The sequence below is a fragment of the Lepidochelys olivacea genome (genome assembly GCF_965140295.1).
Source record: "Lepidochelys olivacea isolate rLepOli2 genome assembly, chromosome: 1".
NCBI lineage: Eukaryota > Metazoa > Chordata > Testudines > Cheloniidae > Lepidochelys > Lepidochelys olivacea.
In genome coordinates, this window is record NC_140411.1 from 254,041,751 (window position 1) to 254,063,232 (window position 21,482).

Genomic DNA, 21,482 nt, shown 5'->3' on the forward strand with positions numbered 1-21,482 from the left:
ACTACTGTATCATATAGGGCAGTGACATGAAGGAATTTGAATCCAGCTTGGTCCTTCATAGGCTAAGAAGCAGAGATGACTCAAAACTCTTGGGGGTGGGGGGCATGTGACTGCCCCATACATCATCTCTGGCCCCTTTCCCACTCCCCCTGCACCTCCCACACCCGGTCCAAGCCAGCACCACCTTGCCCCTACTCCCCTCATAGCTCCTTCCTCACTTCTCCCATCGCCTCCCCACTGCAGGCGTTGGCCAGAGTGGGCTCTGGACACCTACTACCGAGCAGGTAACTGAGGCTGCAGGCGAGGAAGGGATGGGACTCAGAGGGCTTCCCCACACTCTCTCTGGCAGAGCTGTGCTGCCAGCCCCATCTCACTTCCCTGCTCTGGGTGCCTCACAGAGGGGCTCAGTGGGAGCACTAGGTGCAGGTGCCTTTCCCAGGCATGTCCCCCTCAGCCGCACTCAGCCAGACTCTCACCCTAGCAGAAATCTGGGGGGACATATGACCCCGCATGCCTCCCTCCCACATGTCGCCTCTGATGAGAAGGAAGAGGTTAGGATAAACCTCTAAATTCTTGGATTGCATGGAACTGTTACTATAATGGTGCCTGGTTGAGCTGGGTGGGAAACAGTCCTGTTGAAGGTTTGTGTCGTCAAAAGAAGCTATGTCAACATCCTGGTGGAAAGATGAGCAGGGATATATACCTGGTAGATGGCTTGTGCTGCACCTTGTACAAGAATGAACCAGGAGTTGGAGAAGAAGGAAAATGGCCAGCCCAGTGATTTAGTAGTGGGTCAAGGAACTATCATATAGGAAAATTTTATTTTTGATATCTAGCCTGGTCCTTTGTTTCTGGGAAGCAAATGGCTTGAATCTACCTCTGGTGATCCTTCTGGCTGACACAGATATAACAACAAGCTGCTCTGAATGAAGCTAGGCCATGCCTGCCTCACCTGGCCAAACATGAGATTGAGGAAGATCAGAGAGAAATAGCAGGGATCATCAGTGTTTGCAGGTCCTTGAGAGGGAAATGATGTTGGGGAAAATATGGATTTTTATGAAGCCAGGAGGATAAACCCAAGTTCCTGACCTAGCTGTTCAGCCCATAAGGATCCTTATTTTCAGGTGGTAAGCCTCAAGAAAACATTTTGAGTTGGGGAGGCCTTATCAGTTGATTGTCCACACCACTATGCCAAAATGACAAACCACTATCGATTTCTAAAATTTAACACAATGCTCATTTAAAACCTGACTTACTGAAGTTATTATTAGTCAAACACACAGATTAAGATAGGTATAATTCAATGTTTTTATGCATAAGTAAGTGTATGGTACATATTTTCATAATGTTAGATGTACAGTATAAGAGAAGATCTTTTTAAAGAAAGTTGCAGACTTTGCTTTGTAACAGTTTAACTGAACATATATGCCAGTAACAACAACTGGATCTAAAACAGAGCAACAAGTTTAGTTCTCATTTGCAGCTTAACAAACAGCTATGCAAACAAATGTTGCTATATTCAGAAGCAACATAAGCCATTCTTTAGAGTGTCCTTATAGTCAGAAAAATTACAAATGTTACCAGTGTTATGCATCAACCAAACTGCAGCTCAGCCTGATTTTAGAATACTTATTGTTGATGATTAATGGCTTTGGGTACTATTACAATGGAAAGTCACTTTTGCAGTCAACGAGGCAATCTAGTTTTCTGATTAAAAAATCTCCAGTAAGTGTACTTCACCATGCAGTTTATAAAAAATTAAGAGAAAGGTTAAAAATCCTATTCTACCTCCCCGCTCTCTTTTTTGAGGGGTGAGGAACAGAGAAAAAAGAGAGAAGAAACTAACTTCTCATGCCTCTTTTTTTCCATATTACTTCTCTTCATCTGTAAGATATTTACAAAGGAGGCTGCACATTTTACAGTTATATCTCCTTTCCCCTTACAAGTTCTGTTACCAACTCAGCTACTGACTTCTTGTCTAATCTTGACACATCACTTAGGCCAAAGTTTTGCCTAACTTAAAACACTTAGGACCTTAGTCTCAGAGCTACTGAGCACCGGTACCTCTCACTAACTACAACTGGAATCAGACACTTTTTAAAGTTTGGGCCTTAACATCTGTGTACCTCAGTTACCCAATCTGTCAAACTGCAATAATACTTATCTTTGTAAATCACTTAGAGATGGTCTCATGAAAGCCACTGCGGAAGTGCAAAATACAATCATAACCTCCAGCTGCACTCAAAGCAGTCAGTACCCTCTGGGGACCTGAGTGCTGTGTCTCCCATAGCTTTGGGGACTCATATTTCTCTCTAGTCAAAAGCACTCATACAATATTCATACCAACATTTCTATATTTACCTTTTTAAGATTTGTTTAATCATCCATACATATAATTAGATACAGTTAAAAAAAGATTAATGTATAACCAGTAACAGTGAAACCCAGAAAGAATCTCCAGCAGATACTGATAAGATCTTGGCATTTTGAATCTTCTTATTTTATTCACTGTAAATCAGTGGCAACTAATCATTGTATAATTTGAGGATAGTGGAAATTCTCTGAGATTACCAGATGATATTCTAATTGACAACTGTAAGCTTTACTTCAGGTTAGAACACAGCTTAATTTTTCTTCTAACTTCTAATTCAAGCCTCACCAATAAACAGATTCTGCTGTTGGAAAATAGTTAACAATTCTGTTGATTATGCACAAGACATAAAAAAACAAAAAATTCAACTAACTCTTCCATATTGTAGTTTTATAATGACTATGTAGTGTTAAAAGGAGTAAGACTATATGGTTCTTATATATAAGCAGAGCAATTACAGGGATGTGATTTTTACATTGTAATTTTTCTGACATTGTTGACAACACAAAGGGATCAGTTACACATTTAATATACAAGCCATAAACCTGGCTACACTGAATTCCTTTAGACATCCCCATGATGAGGAATGCAAATGAGCTCACCTAGTTCAACAGTAATTGAAGCATTTACTTCCAAAAACCAGCATCTGCTCCTGATGAAGTTGAGAAAATTGTAGTTCATAAAAGTATGAACCAACCTCATGTTATAGCCCTACCGGTTAAAATAAGGTCACAGTGCAAATAGATGCTATTGAGGCCAGCACGCCATTAGTAGAGTGAGCCTTTGGACACAAGGTCATCAGCAGTCATATTATGACATGACACTTATACATCCTTTGAGCCAAGATGACTTCACCCTTAAATGTTTCTCCAGATCCCACAAATACTAACTTTCTAAACAGCTCTTAACATCAAAGGTATGTAAACTAATCTTTTCAGGATGACTATGGAGATTTGTCTAAAAGACAGGCAGTTGTACTGGCTAATCAAAATGAAAATCTGATACTACTTTTGTCAGAAATTTGAGGTGGTGGGGGGCAAGACAGGCCTAAGTGCCACCTTGTCTTTCTGGAGTATAATATAAATTGGAAAGGCCATCAGGGTCTGAAGCTCTGAAACCCTCCTGGCTGAAATAATGGTCACCAAAAATGAGGTTTTTAGTGAGAAGTGCAAACTCTCAAGGGATATTCCATGAGTTTTGTTCATATCAAATGCAAGTCTCAAGGCTCACTAGACTCCCAGATGGGAGGGTATGAGATTGTAAACTTAAAAAAAAAATTCACCAGAAGTGCACTCCCCTCTCTCTGCCCCTTCCCCCTCCGCCATCTTATAACCAGATTGAAGTTATACCTTGACATAACTGCCTCTCAAAGCCAGATATGTTCCTTGGATCCAAACAAATTCAATTACTGGGACTCTAGAACCCCAAGGGCCAAAGTCACCTTCTCAGCTGTAGATTTCTCACTTGGAGCAGAAACTTTGAATGACTCTGAGGTACAGAAATAATTTCAATTCCTCCATAGGAACCTGGGATAAGGAATCAGGTTTTCTGATCACAGAAACATCAGAGACCAGATGTTTCCAGAGTCTTTCTAGACATCTCCAACATATCCTGACTGTTAGAAAACAGCTCTTTATCCCAAAGAGCTATTGAGTTCTACATATGCAGTTCTACAGCATCAAGACATTATGTCAATAACAGGGGGACAAAAACTATGTTTTTACAGAGTACAGGGAAGTGAGAGCAGATTGGATTTGTTGGGGTGTTTTATCAGGGGTGAGAGGGCAGGTCATACTCAAATTTAGGATTCTCTCTCTAACTGCTTCAAATCCTGCATCTTGGCAGGGGGTTAGACTAGATGACACTTGTGATCCCTTCTAACCCTATGATTCTATGATGCAAGGTGGCTCTTGCCAAGACAACAACAGTTGAGTCAGATACTTCAGTACCTAAGAAGAGCTGAGGTTCTGTGAGAAGAAATATTTTCACTTAACTGATGGTGCGCTGAAACTGCAGCCTATCATGCTGACCAATATTCTCTCACTGTTTCTTTGTACTCCGTTGTCTGTCTGTATCCATCAGTTGTCTCTCGTCTTATACTTAGATTGTAAGTTCTTGGAGCAGGGAATGTATTTTTGTTCTGTATTTGTACAGCACCTAGCTGAGTGAGGTCCTGATCCATGATTACCTAGGTGCGAAGGTAGTAACAACAATAATATACTTGCTAATATACTCTGCTGTTTTTGTCATGTCAGCCATACTAAGCTGTACCCTTCACACCACATATGTAAAAATGTCTAGGCACTATAACTGGCTTCTGTGGCAATATTTGCAATTAAATAATTATTACTACTGTAGCACCTACATAATCATGGACCAGGACCCCATTGTGCTAGGTGCTGTACAAATACAGAACAAAAATACAGTCCCTGCTCCAAAGAGCTTATGATCTAAATATAAGATAAGAGACAACCAATGGATACAGAAAAATGAGGGACTACAAGGAAACAATGAGAGAGCATGCTAGGCTGTAGTCTCAGCACAGCAGCATACCGATTGTCAAATTTTCTGTAGGCATGATGACAAAGGAGAGTTTGAAGGAGAAATTTAAAGGAGGATAATGAGCTTTATGGGGAACAGCTCCCAACTGTGAGGGGCAGCATGGGAGAAAGAGCATGTGCTAGACATCCACAAGGAGATGTCAGAGAGACTGGATGAGATTTTTAGATTTCCGCGTCGAACTGCTTCACCAGCCGTCCTGCAAACTGCTCCACAATATATCTTCAGGCTCCCCCACTACTTAACACAACACTCAGTGATTTCAGCTCTTAGGTGAATTCAGCTTATAGTAGGGGAGCCCCAGTGCTGGTGCACTGTCAGCCCAAAGTGAGCTCAGCAGCCTATAACGAGACTTCTAATGAAATCAAAATTAGCTCTGATATTCCACAGTGGAGAGAGGAGGAAGTGCAATCAGCATGTAAGGCCCTCACCAAGGGGCCCATGCCACCAAGTATTAATACTTGTCCCCAGCCTCTCTCCATTCACACAGTTTTGGAACCCATGACCCTTGCCTAGCGAGTGCTACTTAGTTGATGGTGAATCCCTCCATCATAACAAAAGGCCACGTACAGTTCCAAGCACAGTTCCCATAATCAGGGTAATAACAATTTATTCTTCCTGCCCCAATAACAGAGACACTGGGGATCCCACAGCAGCCAAAGTGACCATTTGGGCAGCTATGGTCTCATTCTAGGCGTGGTGGGTGTGCCTATGCAAATGAGATCGGCCCCTGAAGTTCTTTTCCACAACTTGCCACACCTCACCACCAGATGTCAGGGTGGAGCTCATCCTGACACTGCTTACATCCTCCCCCCAGCCGAGACTTTGTCGTCCCGACAAATCACACTCCCTTTATACCAACTCATTGGTTTCCTCCAAAGGGCCTCAGGAAGCCCACTTTAGCTTCCACAAGCCTGTGTGCTAAATGTATTGGCTCCTCACTAGTCACCCCAGGTGCATCATAAGTTAACCGTTTCACTGGTCTTATCACCCTGTCTCGTCTATTGAGAATCTCTGTTGCCGAGGTAGGGGGAACATCCTCTTGAGTGACGGATGGAGAGGCTTCCCTGGAGGGTCCCTCGGCTACTGGCGTAGGCCCCTGCACTCCTAGTTCTAACGCTGGAGGGTCCAAGGTGCCCAGGACATCCTCTACCTGTCTGTCCCCATTGTCCAATAACCTGTGTTTGTCATCACAGGGGGGTCTCATCAGCAGCACCGGGGTATCAGAAATGGGCCTAAATAGTTCCGCCATTGGGTTTAGGGCGGAAGAGGGAAAACTCTCGTTTGGTTCAGCTGATCGAGACTGAAATCTTGTCTCCATCCCAGGATACACCAGGGTTGTGTCTTCCTCCTCAGACTCACTCTCAGATGTGCAGAATAGGGGTAAGTTAGCTGCAGGGGGCCCACTGTCTGTGTTGGATGGCGGCTTTGGTCTAGCACCTCTGTTCTGCCCGGCGGCCCTGCCGTGGCCCATCTCACAAGGGGTGCTTACCAATTCCCCCACAGGGAGCAAAAGGTTTCTATGCACCGTCTTTATTTGCCCTGGACCGTCTTCAGGTTTGATCTTGTAGACCGGCAGATCTCCCAGCTTTTCCATCACCAGGTAAGGTATTGCCTTCCATCTGTCAGCTATCTTGTGTTTGCCAGCAATACCCAAATTTCGCAGCAGGACTCTGTCCCCCGGCTGGAGCTCCTGCGAACGCACTCTAGCATCATATCGATGTTTGTTGCGGTCTGCGTTCTTCCGAGCCGCAGCGGTAGCTAAGCGATAAGCATCCCGCAGCTTTTCTCTTAGTCGGGATACATACTGCTGATGAGTTTCATAGCTATCTCCATCCTCTGATACACCAAAGCACAAGTCTATGGGTAATCTTGGTTCTCGCCCAAACATCAAGAGATATGGGGTGACTCCCGTAGCATCGTTCTTTGTGGCATTGTAGGCATGCACCAGAAATGCGACATGCTGGCTCCAGGTTGCCTTCTGCTCTGGTCGCAAAGTTCCCAACATATCTAATAGGGTTCGATTGAACCTCTCGGGCTGAGGATCACCTTGGGGGTGATAAGGCGTTGTCCTAGACTTTTTAATTCCTGCTATCTTCAGCACCTCCTTCAGAAGGTGACTCTCAAAATCCCGCCCCTGATCAGAGTGTATCCGAGCCGGGAATCCATAGACTGAGAAATATTTGTCCCACAATACTCGAGCAACGGTGGTGGCCCTCTGATCACGTGTGGGATATGCTTGTGCATACCGTGTAAAATGGTCAGTCACTACTAGAATGTTTCCAACATTCCTCTTGTCTACCTCTACAGACAAGAAATCAATGCATACCAACTCCAAAGGTTTGTTGCTGGTGATGTTCTTGAGATATGCAGCCCTCGTGGGCAGAGTTTTCCTTTGAACACATCGAGCGCAAGTCTCACATTTCCTGCGAACATCTTCAGCCATTCGGGGCCAATAGAACCTACTACGAATAAGTTCCAGGGTCCTCTCCATCCCTAAATGCCCAAAGTCATCATGCAGGGCCCTCATGGCCAGGGCTCTGTACTTTTTTGGCAGCACTAGTTGTGCTCGTTGTTTTTGTAAAGGGTCAGTGGTCATTCGGTGTAGCACTCCCTGAATCAGTTTTAGTTTGGTCCATTCTCTCAATAGTAGTTTACCCTCCGGGTTAGGTGGGACAACCGCAGCTGGGCTTCGCCCCTCCCTTTTGGCAAGTAGTGTATCACGAATGTCAATATCTTGCCGCTGGGCTTCTTGCCAGTCAGCCGCATTGAGCATGGGCAAAGGAGATTGGTCTAATGCAATATAGTTCACCGAAGCAGAAGGCATGCATTCAGGGGGCAGGCCCAAAGCTTCTGCAACACATCCCTGAAAGTCTTCACGGGCCTCTGGCTCTCGGCGACTCACACTGCAAATAGCTCTCACTCCATCTGTGGGTATCACAGCAACTTCTGGAGCCTGCGGACGCCTGGACAATGCATCTGCATCTACATTGCTTCTCCCTGATCGGTACTGAATGCTGAACTCATAGCTAGCCAAGGCGGCCACCCATCTCTGCCCTGTAGCATCCAGCTTAGCACTTGTTAACACATAAGTCAGTGGATTGTTGTCTGTCCACACCTGGAACTGAGCACCATACAAGTAGTCTCGAAATTTCTCAGTGATGGCCCATTTCAAGGCCAAAAACTCCAGCTTGTGGGTGGGATAGCGAGTTTCACTATCAGACAATCCTCGGCTGGCAAAGGCTACCGGTTTACATTTGCCTTCCACTTCCTGGTACAGGACTGCTCCCAGACCCTCCAAACTGGCATCAGTATGCAGGATAAATGGTTTGCTTGGGTCAGCAAAAACTAGGACTGGAGCATGAGTTAGGCAAGTAATGATTTCTCGAAAAGCCCTTTCACATCTCTCATCCCACCGTGGCCCAAATGGTGCAAAGGGGCCATTGTGTCTCTGCACAGGAGGCTTTGGGGACCTCCCCTTATTCTTGGACTTAGATTTGTTCTTGCTGGACTGATGTCCCCTGGTAAGATCATTCAGAGGCTTTACAATCGTAGCATAGTTTTTCACAAATCTGCGGTAGTAGCCACTAAATCCAAGGAAGGTCTTGAGTTCTCTGTAGTTACTTGGACGTGGCCATGTAGTGAGTGCTTCTATTTTATCAGGATCAGTACTCACACCTTCTTGGGACACAATGTGACCCACATACTTCACTGAGGTTCTGCAGAACTGGCATTTGTCAATTGAAAGCTTCAGACCATAATCCTCCAACCTATCAAGCACTTTAAGAAGTCTTTCTTCATGCTCCTCTAAGGTTCTTCCAAACACAATCAGGTCATCCAAATAAACTAACACTTGCAGTAAATTCATGTCTCCCACAACTTTCTCCATGAGACGTTGAAAGGTGGCAGGTGCTCCAGAAATCCCTTGGGGCATGCGTTCGAACTGATAAAACCCTAATGGGCAGATGAAGGCTGTCTTCTCCTTATCTTCTTCTCCCAGAGGGATCTGGTAGTATCCACTTCGAAGATCCAACACAGAGAACCACTGGCTTCCCAGCAAACAGTCTAAGGCGTCTTGCACTCGAGGCATAGTGTACTGGTCGACCACAGTACGGCTGTTTAGGGTGCGGTAGTCAATACACATCCGGATTTTCCCATTCTTTTTGCGGACTACCACAATGGGTGAGGCGTATGGGCTGCGGGACTCTGTAATGATGCCATTCGCAGCCAGCTCCTGAAGATGATGTCGCACATCTTCCATCTCAGAGAGAGCAATCTTCCTAGATCTCTCCCTGAAAGGTCGAGAGTCATGTAGTCTGATATTGTGCTCTACTCCTTTTGCACATCCCACATCCCACTCATGCAGTGAGAACACCTTGGATCTTTCACAAAGTTTCTTCCTCAGGCGATCTTTCCAGTCCTTGGACACTGGTGAATCTCCAAAGTCAAACTTTGCTGGGTCTATTGCCGAAACTGGAGTTTCATACTGGGGTTTTACAATCGACTCAGGCTCAAAGAGGTCTGCTATCTTTTGTCCTTGCTTCACAAAAATATCACGACTCGTTTCATTAGCAATCAGTATAGTCACCCTTTCCTGGGCTTCAGCAGGTAGGGTTATGACTCCACTGGGGACCAGCACTCCTTCAGGGAGCTCTCCTCCCATCGGCTGCTCTATCATTGCTAACGTCCCTTTACTGCCTTTCAGACAGGTACTCATGACAAGCACTTCTTGCTCCGTCCTTGCAGGCACTACTAAGGGGGTTGTGCCCGCGTACTTCAGTGCCCCAAGCGGTAGCTCAGATGTGTCCCTTTTAGCACTCTCAATTTTCCTATAGGCTTCAGCACAAAGCGTATGGATCATCAGGGTATTCAGGTACTGGTCCCCAGCCCGCCTTCTGCAGTAATCCGCGAGTACCTTGAAGAGACTGGAGTTGGTCCCTATCAGCACAGACACATCAGAAGTCCCTTTAGGGTCAGGGCATATTAAGGCAGCTGTGTCTACCTCTTCTCTTACCCCAGCAACCTCCTCTGGGAATTCCAGGTGCACTATGACATACCCTTGATAGGGGTATTCATCCATGCTGAGGCCACATAGGCCAAGGCCAGTCAGTGGCTGTATAGGCAGGTGCCTAAGCATCTGTTGGTAGAATGACTGAAATATAATAGTCACTTGAGATCCAGTGTCAAGCACTGCTTTACACTCCACCCCTTCGATCCTCACCATGACCTCTGCTCGAGGCCCTATCAGTCCTGCAGGGATCCCAGCTGGACAGTCTTTTCTGGGGGAATCTTCAAATCCTGCAGACCTGGGGGGTCCCCGTCCCCAGACCCTCTGGCAGCTACCGGATCTCTCCCAACTGATCCTCAGCTTTCCATACACTAAGGAGGGGTTTTCTTCATTACGGCACTTGGCAGCACTGTGTCCATCCTGACCACATCGGTAGCAGAAGAATTGACCTTTCCCCCTTCGCCTGGGGGGGATGGTGGCTCTATGTGCGGGCTTCTCAATCGCCACAGTTTGAGGCTTCTTATTCCTAGAAGTCTTAACTCGGTCAACGGTACTTTGCAGCTCAGCTATCCGTTCCGTCAGGACCTGCATTTGTTGGGCAAGTTCCTCTCTGGTGCTCACCATCAGTACACTGGCCATTTGCAGTGGTGTTGTGCTGGCTGGCTCCGATGTTTGGGCTTCCCAAAACTCACTGGCAGCCTGCCTTTCTTCCTCCTCTCGGACCTCTTTTATCAGCTGGGAGTAACTTGGGGGATGTTCCCGTCGTTCTCTTAGCCGGAGATGAAGTAGAATCGGGTTCTGACACTGAGTTCCTCTTACAATTTGAGCCAGTCTAGTCTGATCCATCTGCTCAGCAGTCACTGCTCCCCTCATGACAGTTCTCTGAAGCAGTCTCTCCAGTCTCTGTATGTAGGCTGAAGCCTTCTCGCCCTTTTGTTGTCGGGAATTAAGGAACTTACAGTAGCTGTCTTCAGGGCCCTCTACGCTCCCAAAGTTGTGTTCAAGGGCCTCTAGGCAGTCCTTCACACTGACCCCAGGGTCAATGAGCTTCAGGGTGCGAATCACATCTAATGCTGGGCCGCCAAGGCTCTCTATAAGGCATCTTCGCTTTTCTGCATCTGGTACGGCCCACTCTTGCAGCATTTCAGTGGTATGCTCTAACCAGGGTTCAAACTCCTCCTCCCCAGCAAATAATCTTAACTTACGACAAGAGTCTGACTCAGCATGGGGCAGCACAACCTTTTCCAATATTTGCCCCAGAGCTTTTGTCCAATCATCAGCCGAGGCTGCAGCCTCCGAGCTAGAAGCTGCTGAGCCAGGGCCCAACAAACCTGACATATTAGCCATTATACAAACAGTAATTTCCTCAAAATATAAGCACAAACAAAAAAAAAATATAAATTGTTTCCCAATGTAGTGGATCACTCAACAGGTGCTTGCGAGGGGTACTGACCCAGGAGATCCCGGACGAGCCCCCAAAAATGTAACCCTTCTGCCCGTCAGAGTTGGCAGCAACAAGGGCCGGGTTCAATATCTAGGGGTTCCATTCCAATAACACAATGCAAACCGGCTCGAGCCCCCACCCAGTGACCTGGGACAAATATATACCACCCCCGCTGGGCGCCTCCAAGAGGCAATACTTCCCCTCTCGCAAGCACATAGTCTGAGTGTAGCAAAAGTCTTTTAATAACAGAGAGAAACAATGTGGCATTATGTTGGGGAAACACCACCAACAGGATTCATAACACAACCCATGAGCAAAAACAACCCCACCCCAGGCAAATTGGGGCATGCCCTTTTTCCTTTGGTTCTTGAGTCCAGCAACCCCAAATCACCCAAAGTCCCAAAAGTCCAATGCCCCAAAAGTCTCTGTCCCTGGTCAGGGCAGCCCCAGAGTTCGAAAGTTTATCGGGGGAGCTTTACCTCCCAACCTGGGTGGAAATGGGACGGGGGTAAGAGGCACCTTACGTGATCTGAAGCTGACCGCCCCATAGCGGCGCTCCGCTCCGCCAGCCGCCCCATAAAACTCCTTCGCGCAGCTGCACTCCACTCCACCAGCCGCCCCACGAACTCCTTCGCTCAGCTGCGCTCCGCTCCGCCAGCCGCCCCACGATCTCCTTCACTCAGCTCCACGGCCCACAAGCAGCTCCTGCCATCCACACACTGCTCCGCGTCGAACTGCTTCACCAGCCGTCCCGCAAACTGCTCCACAATATATCTTCAGGCTCCCCCACTACTTAACACAATACTCAGTGATTTCAGCTCTTAGGTGAATTCAGCTTATAGTAGGGGAGCCCCAGTGCTGGTGCACTGTCAGCCCAAAGTGAGCTCAGCAGCCTATAACGAGACTTCTAATGAAATCAAAATTAGCTCTGATATTCCACAGTGGAGAGAGGAGGAAGTGCAATCAGCATGTAAGGCCCTCACCAAGGGGCCCATGCCACCAAGTATTAATACTTGTCCCCAGCCTCTCTCCATTCACACAGTTTTGGAACCCATGACCCTTGCCTAGCGAGTGCTACTTAGTTGATGGTGAATCCCTCCATCATAACAAAAGGCCACGTACAGTTCCAAGCACAGTTCCCATAATCAGGGTAATAACAATTTATTCTTCCTGCCCCAATAACAGAGACACTGGGGATCCCACAGCAGCCAAAGTGACCATTTGGGCAGCTATGGTCTCATTCTAGGCGTGGTGGGTGTGCCTATGCAAATGAGATCGGCCCCTGAAGTTCTTTTCCACAACTTGCCACACCTCACCACCAGATGTCAGGGTGGAGCTCATCCTGACACTGCTTACATCGGAAAAGAAGGCAAGCCAAGGGGAGGAGGAAAGACATGTTGTATTTTATCCATTTTCTTTTGGAAGAAATTGGTGAGATTCTGTACCGAGAAAGAGTGGAGCAGAAAGAGGAGGGTTTGACAAGTGAGTCAAAGGTGGTGAGAAAGCAGTGGGGATTGCAAGTGTGGGATTCAATTAAGTTGGAGACGTAAAGTTGTTTAGCAAGAAAGATGGCGGAACTGAAGGAGAATGAGTTTGTAGTAGAAGAGGAAGTCAACGTGGTTACAGGATTTTTATCAGAGACGTTCTGCCATGCAAAAGCAGGAGTTGAGGTAGCGGACATTGGAGGTGATCCCAGGGGCTGGCAGTATGATCCTTGAGATGTGAATGAGGCAAAAGAGTCAAGGATGGACAGTGAAATATGGAAAGAATCAACAACCATATCAATGGCAGAAAGGAAAAAGAGAGCTGAGCATAGATGAGAAGTCATCAGCACTGATGGACTGGAAGTGACGGAATAGCCAAGTGAAAGGTGGTGGGGAGGATGGCTGATGTGTGATGCTGAAAGAGACCAAGTGACGGTTGGAGAGGGGGAGCTCATCAACAGAAATAGCAAGAGAGCTATGTTTGGTGAAGACCAAGTCAAGTGAACGACCCTTTTGGTGAGTGGGAGAATGGAACCAGAGATTCAGGTCGAATGAAGGGGTGAGGTTGAGGAAATGTGTAACTAAGGAGTCAGGTGAGTCATCAACGTGGAAACTGAAGTCACCAGGGATGAGTATGGGAGATTGTGATGTGAGAAGAGAGAGCCAGGAGTTGAAATCAGAGAGGAAAGCTAATAGGAAGGAGTTGGGTGGACAGAAGTTGAAAGCAACATGGAGGAAGAGAGGAGAGAAGAGTTGGGTGCAGTGCTGTTCAAAGGAGGAGAAAGAGTGATAAGAGGAAGGAAGAAGGGATTAGCAGGGGCAGGAATGGGAGAGGGGAAGCCTAACACCCCCACCACTGTCTGATCCAGAGCAGGAAGTATGAGTGAAGGAGAGACCTCCATAAGAGAGGGCAGCTGCAGAGGCAGTGTCGGATGAAGGAATCAAGGTCTCTGTGAGAGCCAGGAGCTGGAGGGAGTGAGATATACAGAGGTTGTGGATGGCTATGATCTTTAGAGATGGAGTGGGAATTCCAGAGATAGCAAAAGGAGGAGAGTGAGGAGGGAGGGGCATGGGTGTGAGGGTAGGAATCATGATGGGAAGGGTGTGGTAGGTGGAATGGCGTGGGGGGAGGGGGCCCAATTTCAGAGGTGAGGAGAATGCTGCAGATGTGGAACATAAAATGTACGAATGGGAGGAAGGGGGGAGACGATCAGGGTGGAAAGGGGAAAAGGAGATTAGATGGTGGGAACTTTTACTGTACGGGGTGAGAGCACTAGCATGGGCAAATGGAGCTGGTGGGGGGGAAGGGAAAGGAGGAAGACAGATGCTATGATATAGAAGAGGAATGTGGTGAGAGACAAGGAAGAGTGGCAGATGGACAAGATCACAAAACAAACAAAGCATACCACATGCTAGTCACAGAGCTCCTGGCTGATCCAGAAGCAAAGTACTGTTATTTGCTGAATAGTGGAATGCATCACGTCTAAAGATGACCATAGCTCATGATCAATGTCTGCCACTAAATTAAATATTAATGTCTACAGCCTCATGAGCACACACACTTGCAGAATTCTACCCACATTAAGTTTTGGATTCACTTTCACTGTAGCCATTATCTCTAGAGGTACAAGTCAATTCAGACCAGAACATCTGTAGTTTATTTTGATAAAATACATGTTTTCAGGCTCAGTTATGTAACTGATCTCTCCACCCAATTTTAATATAATTAGAAAACCTGGGAAACTATTTACCTACACATTTTATACTAAATTAATTATTGAGATGAACAAAATAATCATGATGGAAAGTGAACACTGGAAAAGGCCACAAGCACTACCACTTCTAGAACTTTGATTAAATTTTTTTTCAAACCACATAATTTTTCCTTTTTACTTCTGTATGTTTTTGTTTTGTTATGTAAGAGACTGTTATATGAGGGAGGGAGTTGTTTTATTTCATAGAGTAAAGTGTTAATGCAACTAGAAATTAAAATGGTATGGAAGAGTACCAGAAATACGAATCCAGATGACCAATGGGAAACAGAGGGCGAGGACAAGAGTCTGGCCGGGATGGCTAAGAGCTTAAATAACTTTTGTGGAATAGTTTGGATAATATTCGCAGACCTTTATCCTAACAAAATACTTGGCCTTTTGTAATGAAGGCTGCACTAATGATGAAGGACAGAATACTAAACCAGCACATCTCAAACTTTTAGTCAAACAGTACCACTATGTAGGTGTTGTTTAAAAACATTAACTGGAAACTAAAAAAGGAGAAGAAACGCTAAGGGGTGGGTAAAAGGTAGAGTAACAGATCCCAACTTGGTGCAGAACTATTTGAACTAAATGAGACAAAATCTCTCTTATAAGTGGGCTACTAAACATTTTTAACCTAAATTTATGCATAGCACATTGAGTAGCAACATACTGTAAGTCACTTTGCTCACCATGAAATTCCAGATGGGTTAACAAATAATAGACCACAATACAAATGGCTCATTTTGATAATTCTCCTCCAACAGACCACTAAAAAAGGTACTGTTTTGAAGTGGCAATGTGATCAGAAAGCCACTGAGGTTCAGAGAGAGTTACTGACAGATATCCAGTGAGAAGAAGAATCCTCTTATCTGTCAAGGGGTTCAAGCTACCCTTACCTCAAGTCTCTATTTGAGTCTTATTAATTGATGTTTTATTTGTCTTAATTGATGTTTTATTTATTGAGTCTCTTATTAATTGATGGTATTGTTTAGCAGTTGTTTTTGTTAACATTTTATTTGCATATAATTAAAAAAAGTAGAGGAAGAGTTATAACAAGAGCTACAGGAATTAGTGCCTAGACCCATCCCTGCCATATGGCAGGGGTATTAACTTTTGTAAACGTCATGTGCCCAGGGGCAATGAACAAAATCTGACTTTTACAAACACTCCTGTAAGTCATACCTTTATTTTTGGTGATTTCTCAGACTACCAGGTCCCAAAGCAATGAAGTAACTGTACATCATTATCAACACCTTAAAATATATCCAGAAGCTAACTGAAAGCCAGTGCTGCACCTGCACCTTGCCAGAGAGCCTCCCATGTTAATTTTTCATGCAGACCCCTATAGCTAAGAAGTTTATCCCTCTGTCTAGTTGGTGTGATCTGGTGATTTTTTTAAAGCCTTGAAGAAATCCAGAAGATATCTGGAAATCAAACTGCCATGTAATTTTAACTATTTTTTAATCTTTTTTTAAATGAGGGTCCACCAAATGGGGGCTCACAATATAAGAAACAATTGTAGATCCCATGGAATATAACACATTAACACAAATATTTTTCAAACTCAAAGACTATGATAAATTAAAATACCAGTCCTTTTCAGTGTCTGGCTAATAAAAATTAAAAGACCACATATTGAATGATCTTCTGGACTTTTGTAGCAGTCACCACCTCCTCACAGCTCAGACAAACTCACTTATGCCAGAACCTGATACATTTTCATCTATCAGAAAGTGCCCAGACTACTTCATATTGGAAAGGAGGGAAACTTGTAGAGCCACTTTACAAACCAGTTCATAAGAATGCATCATATTGCCATATACTAACCTGCTGCTTTTAAAATATTTCTCTGACACAAAATAAAAGTGGAGATTTAGTGTAACTATGAGATTTGTGTTGACTCCGGCACTTAGAAGCAAGCCTTCCAATTTTCAGGAGGATAGTTTTTGGCAAATAAATGCAAAGGAGTAGATCTAATAATATAGCCTTGTAAATAGTATACAATGTTCTCCACAAGCTTTTCTGACTGCACTGTGTTTCAAGGAGTTCACACTTAGCATGCCTCTCGAAGGCATTTTACCAGTATATGACCACCAAGGACAGATCAGCCTTTAACTTTTCCATGCCTCAGTTTCCCATTGGTAAAATAAGAATATTAAACTTTTATCTGTATTACAGGTAATACATAAGGCATTAAGACCCCTATTCCTCAAAGTATTTTAACTTGTTCTGAAAGGACTTTGATAAATCAGGGCCTAAATTACATTTTTTTTAACATTTTAAATTTAGAATCAGTCTCTCTTGAGCCATCGTTTAAAAAAATCGAAGATGGATACAGGCCCAATTTTTTAAAATAAAGTTTACAGGTAATTTAAAAGTAATGGTCAGATCACAAAGTAAGTACTTTTGTACTACATGTTTGCATTACTCTTACAGTATATATCCTTTGAATGTGCTTTGTAACACAACAATAAATAACATACAAGAGGATAAACACAGTAATGTAAACATACCTATCTAAGAAACTCTACCACAGCAAACCACAAAATCTAGCCTATGTAAGTGTATCTAAATATTACATATGGGAACCACAAAAGAAAAGTTTAATTTTAGTATTTTTGCCAAAGTATAAAGCTATCCTAAATTAGGGTTTAATTTGCCAGTCTTAAAAAGGATCAGTTAGTTTGATGAGAATCAGGGTATGTTGTTTACCGTGTATTGTTTTCCATGTAGTAAACACTGGCCTCTTACATTTGGTAAGGACAGTTTCCCCCCTCTTCTGGTCTTCAAACAACCCCTCAACCTCACCAAGCTTATCATTAGAAGCAAGCTCCCCACAGGCCAGGACACACCCCAACTCAAAGAGGCATGAGATCCTGCCAGAACAACAGATGCAAAACATGCAGACATATCTCCATTGCTACAATGATCAATAACCCCAAGATCCAGGGGTCGTACACATGCCTATCCCAACATGCAGTGTACCTCATCCAGTGCATCACATGCCCCAGCAACAACTATGTGAGAGAAAACAGACAATCACTACACTCTCAAATGAACTCACACAGAAAAATGACAGAAGACAAAAACTCCATATCACTTGTCGGCGAACACTTCACAAAGTGATCACTCCATCTCTGACTTCTTAGTTCTGTCGTCAAAGGAAACCTCCATAATACCGTCAAAAGATAAGCCTGTGAACTTAAATTATTAACTCTGTGGAATACTAAAAACCACAGACTTAACAGAGACTGGTTTTATGGATCATTACAACAATTTGTAATACACCTTATTATCTGCTAACCCTTAATTGCCCACTTCATTTTAAATGGTTTCCTACACCAGGAATTCTCAACCTTTTTCTTTCTGAGACACACCGCCCCCCGCTCAACATGCTATAAAAACTCCTCAGCCCACCTGTGTGCCACAACAACTGGTTTCTGCATATAAAAGCCAGGGCTGGCATTACGGAATAGCAAGCAGGGCAATTGCCCGGGGCCCCATGCAACAGAAGCCCCTGCGAAGCTGCACTGCTCAGGCTTCAGCCTCAGGTGGCGGGGCTCAGGGCCCCGGGCTTCAGCCCCATGCAGTGGGGCTTCAGCTTTCTGCCTTGGGCCCCAGTGAGTCTAACGCCAGCCCTGCTTGGCAGACCGGACCCCCTAAACCTGCTTGCGGCCCTTCAGTGGGCCCAGACCTCTGGTTGAGAACCACTGCCCTACAGCATGTGTGACCCCTTATGCTTAACAATTCATCCCACCTTGTATTTAAGACAGACACATTGGTTACCTTTCCCAGACCTGAGGAAGAGCTTTGTATAGCTTGCAAGCTTTTCTCTTACACAAACAGAAGTTAGTTCAATATAAGATATTATCTCACCTACCTTGTCTCTCACCTATTCTGGAACCCACCTGGCTACAACAACACTGCATACAACCATATGGTCATTTCCACGGCTAAAGACAAATATCATAAAAATTGTTTGATTTCATTATGAGATCAAAGCTAAGTTATAGCAAGCATAATATTAGAAAGTGAAAGTGATCTCCTGTTCATACACTAAGTAATGCACCAGTCCTTAAACTCACTGGGCCCATATTTTTGTAGGAGTCAGAAGATCAAGCAGATTGTATGCATGTATTTCTATTCGTTTTGTGCTTCTGTATATATAGCAATCATACTAACGACTGGAAGGCTTGTAAATTGTTATGTGTCATGACCTGTCTATTGGGATGTTTACTGTAAGAGGACATTGGGTTAAATCAACAGGACTGTTGGAAAACGGACAGGAAGGTGAAAACAATGACTTTAAGTAAGACCCTCCCACCCCAACAAACACTTGAGGGTTGTTACAGGACAATGGGAGAGCAATTGACCCTGAGGGAATAGGCTCAACTTCCCACTGAGTCTACCAACCTGGTTTTGGACTAGTGCAGCCAAAAAGTCTGCAAACTGAGAGAACAAAGAACTTGGACTAGTTTTTAAAAGGCACACTCCTGCAAGCAGGGGGGAAGAGAGTTAAGGGAAACAGACTGACACCCAGAGCTCAGAGGTTTGGGGTGAGTGAGAGAGCAAGGCCAGCTTAGGGCATCTATGAGAATGGTAGGAATCTAGGTAAAGCAGACATGCAAACAGACTTTTTGTTGTTTCAAAATCCTTTCTCCTATGGCTTATTCCTACTATTAGTATTAAACAATACTTTGGTTTAAAACGAGTAGTACATGAGGGGAGGGGACGGTGGATGAGGGGAGGAGGCTGTGTTGGGTAGATGGGCAGTGGATGTGGGGGACAAGGTGGAGTAGACGGTGGAGGATATGGGAGAGTGGGGGGTAGACAGGCTGTGTGGGGAAGGGGACACTGTGGGGGTAGATAGGTGGTAGATGGAGGCGGGGCTAACAGAGCTAGAGGGGTGGTGGATGGGGGAGGGACTATGGGGGAGTAGATGAACCATGGATGGGGAGAGGGTTATGAGGGGGGAAGTAGATGGGTGGTGGATGGGGCGGCAGATGAGCAGTGGCTGGGCGAGGCAGCTGTGGGAGGAGTAGATGAGCAGTGGATGGGGGAGGGGGTGTGGGGGGGGAGCCTGGGGAGTAGATTGAGATGGCAAGATGTGAAATTGGATACAGTGAAAATTGGTTTTTTGAAGCAGCATGATAGTCTTGAGCTGAGAAAGTGCCTTGCAGTGAGACTTAAAGCTCAATCTATTTGGATGATCAAAAAACATGATAGAGAGGTGATTTCAGAGTAGAAGTATCTTTATGGGGGAAAACGCTAACTACTAAAAGGTTCTTCAGTGGAGAAAAGCATAACAGGAACCAATGGCTGGAAAACGAAGCCAAAGTCAAATTAGAACTAATTCAGAAATATTTTAAGTCAAGGTGATTAACTATGGGAACAAACTACCATGGAAAGTTGAGGATTCTCTATCTCTTAATGTCTTCAGATCCAGTGTGGATGCCTTTTTGGAAGATGCTTTTGCCAAACAAGTTATTGGGCTTAATGCAGGGGTAACTGGGTAAAACTTAATGGGCTGTGATGTATGGGAGGTCAGACTAGATCTGATGGTCCCTTCTGGCATTAGACACTATGAAAAGTGTTGAGGGACGTGATCGTTCCCCTCTATTCGACATTGGTGAGGCCTCATCTGGAGTACTGTGTCCAGTTTTGGGCCCCACACTACAAGAAGGATGTGGAAAAATTGGAGAGAGTCCAGTGAAGGGCAACAAAAATGATTAGGGGTCTGGAACACATGAGTTATGAGGAGAGGCTGAGGGAACTGGGATTGTTTAGTCTGCAGAAGAGAAGAATGAGGGGGGATTTGATAGCTGCTTTCAACTACCTGAGAGGTGGTTCCAGAGAGGATGGTTCTAGACTCTTCTCAGTGGTAGAAGAGGACAGGACAAGGAGTAATGGTCTCAAGTTGCAGTGGGGGAGGTTTAGGTTGGATATTAGGAAAAACTTTTTCACTAGGAGGGTGGTGAAACACTGGAATGCTTTACCTAGGGAGGTGGTAGAATCTCCTTCCTTAGAAGTTTTTAAGGTCAGGCTTGACAAAGCCCTGGCTGGGATGATTTAATTGGGGATTGGTCCTGCTTTGAGCAGGGGGTTGGACTAGATGACCTTCTGGGGTCCCTTCCAACCCTGATATTCTATGGGTGGTGGGGGAGTAGATGAGCGGCGCATGAGGAGGGGCGGTGGGGGAAGTAGATGGGCAGCCGATGGGGGAGGAGGCGGTGTGGGGAGGGGAGCAGATGAGCGGTGGATGGGGAGAGGGTTGGGGGAGACTGGGGAGTTGAGGGGCGGTGGGGGAAGTAGATGGGCAGCCGATGGGGGAGGAGGCGGTGTGGGGAGGGGAGCAGATGAGCGGTGGATGGGGAGAGGGTTGGGGGAGACTGGGGAGTTGAGGGGCGGTGGGGGAAGTAGATGGGCAGCGGTGGGTGGAGTAGATGAGTGACGGATGAGGAGGGGCGGTGGGGGAAGTAGATGGGCAGCGGAGGGGCGGTGGGGGGGAGCAGATGGGGGTCTGGGGCGTTGTGTTATTCTTCTCAATCACTTATTTAGAAACTTTCCTGATCGGGCCCCGATCCCGGCAGCGCCTCCCTCCCCGCGGCGGGTCCCGGGCATCTCCTGCCCGTGCTCGGCTCCGTTCCTGCCCCTCAGGGACCCTGCCCCACCCTTACCTGGGCGATGATGGCGCCGGCAGCCCGCCGCCCCTCGCCATGGCCGCGCGCCGCCCGGGACCGCTGCCCGCTCTTCGCACGGACCAGCCCGGCTGCAGCGCTGACAGCTCCCGCGCAGGGTGGGCGGCGGCGGCGGCGGCGCCCGCACTGAGCAGGCGCGGCGCCCGCGCGGCAGGGCAGCC

At 45.8% G+C, this 21,482-nt stretch overlaps 1 protein-coding gene across 4 annotated transcripts in view; it reads right to left on the reverse strand.

Annotated features, from left to right (window-relative positions):
- SLC41A2 (solute carrier family 41 member 2) overlaps window positions 1–21,482 on the reverse strand; it is a 99,961-nt gene that overhangs the window by 77,273 nt on the left and 1,206 nt on the right. The window contains exons 1-2 of one of the 4 annotated variants that reach the window (XM_084649847.1): window positions 21,301–21,440; window positions 11,907–12,289 (exon numbers count right to left, since the gene is read on the reverse strand). The exons of 1 other annotated variant lie outside the window; for it this stretch is intronic. The gene's annotated coding sequence lies outside the window, so the exon portion shown is untranslated. Of the gene's footprint in view, window positions 1–11,906; window positions 14,523–21,300; window positions 21,445–21,482 lie in introns of those variants that run through there. 2 more of the 4 variants (XM_084649848.1, XM_084649846.1) reach the window with 2 other exon arrangements.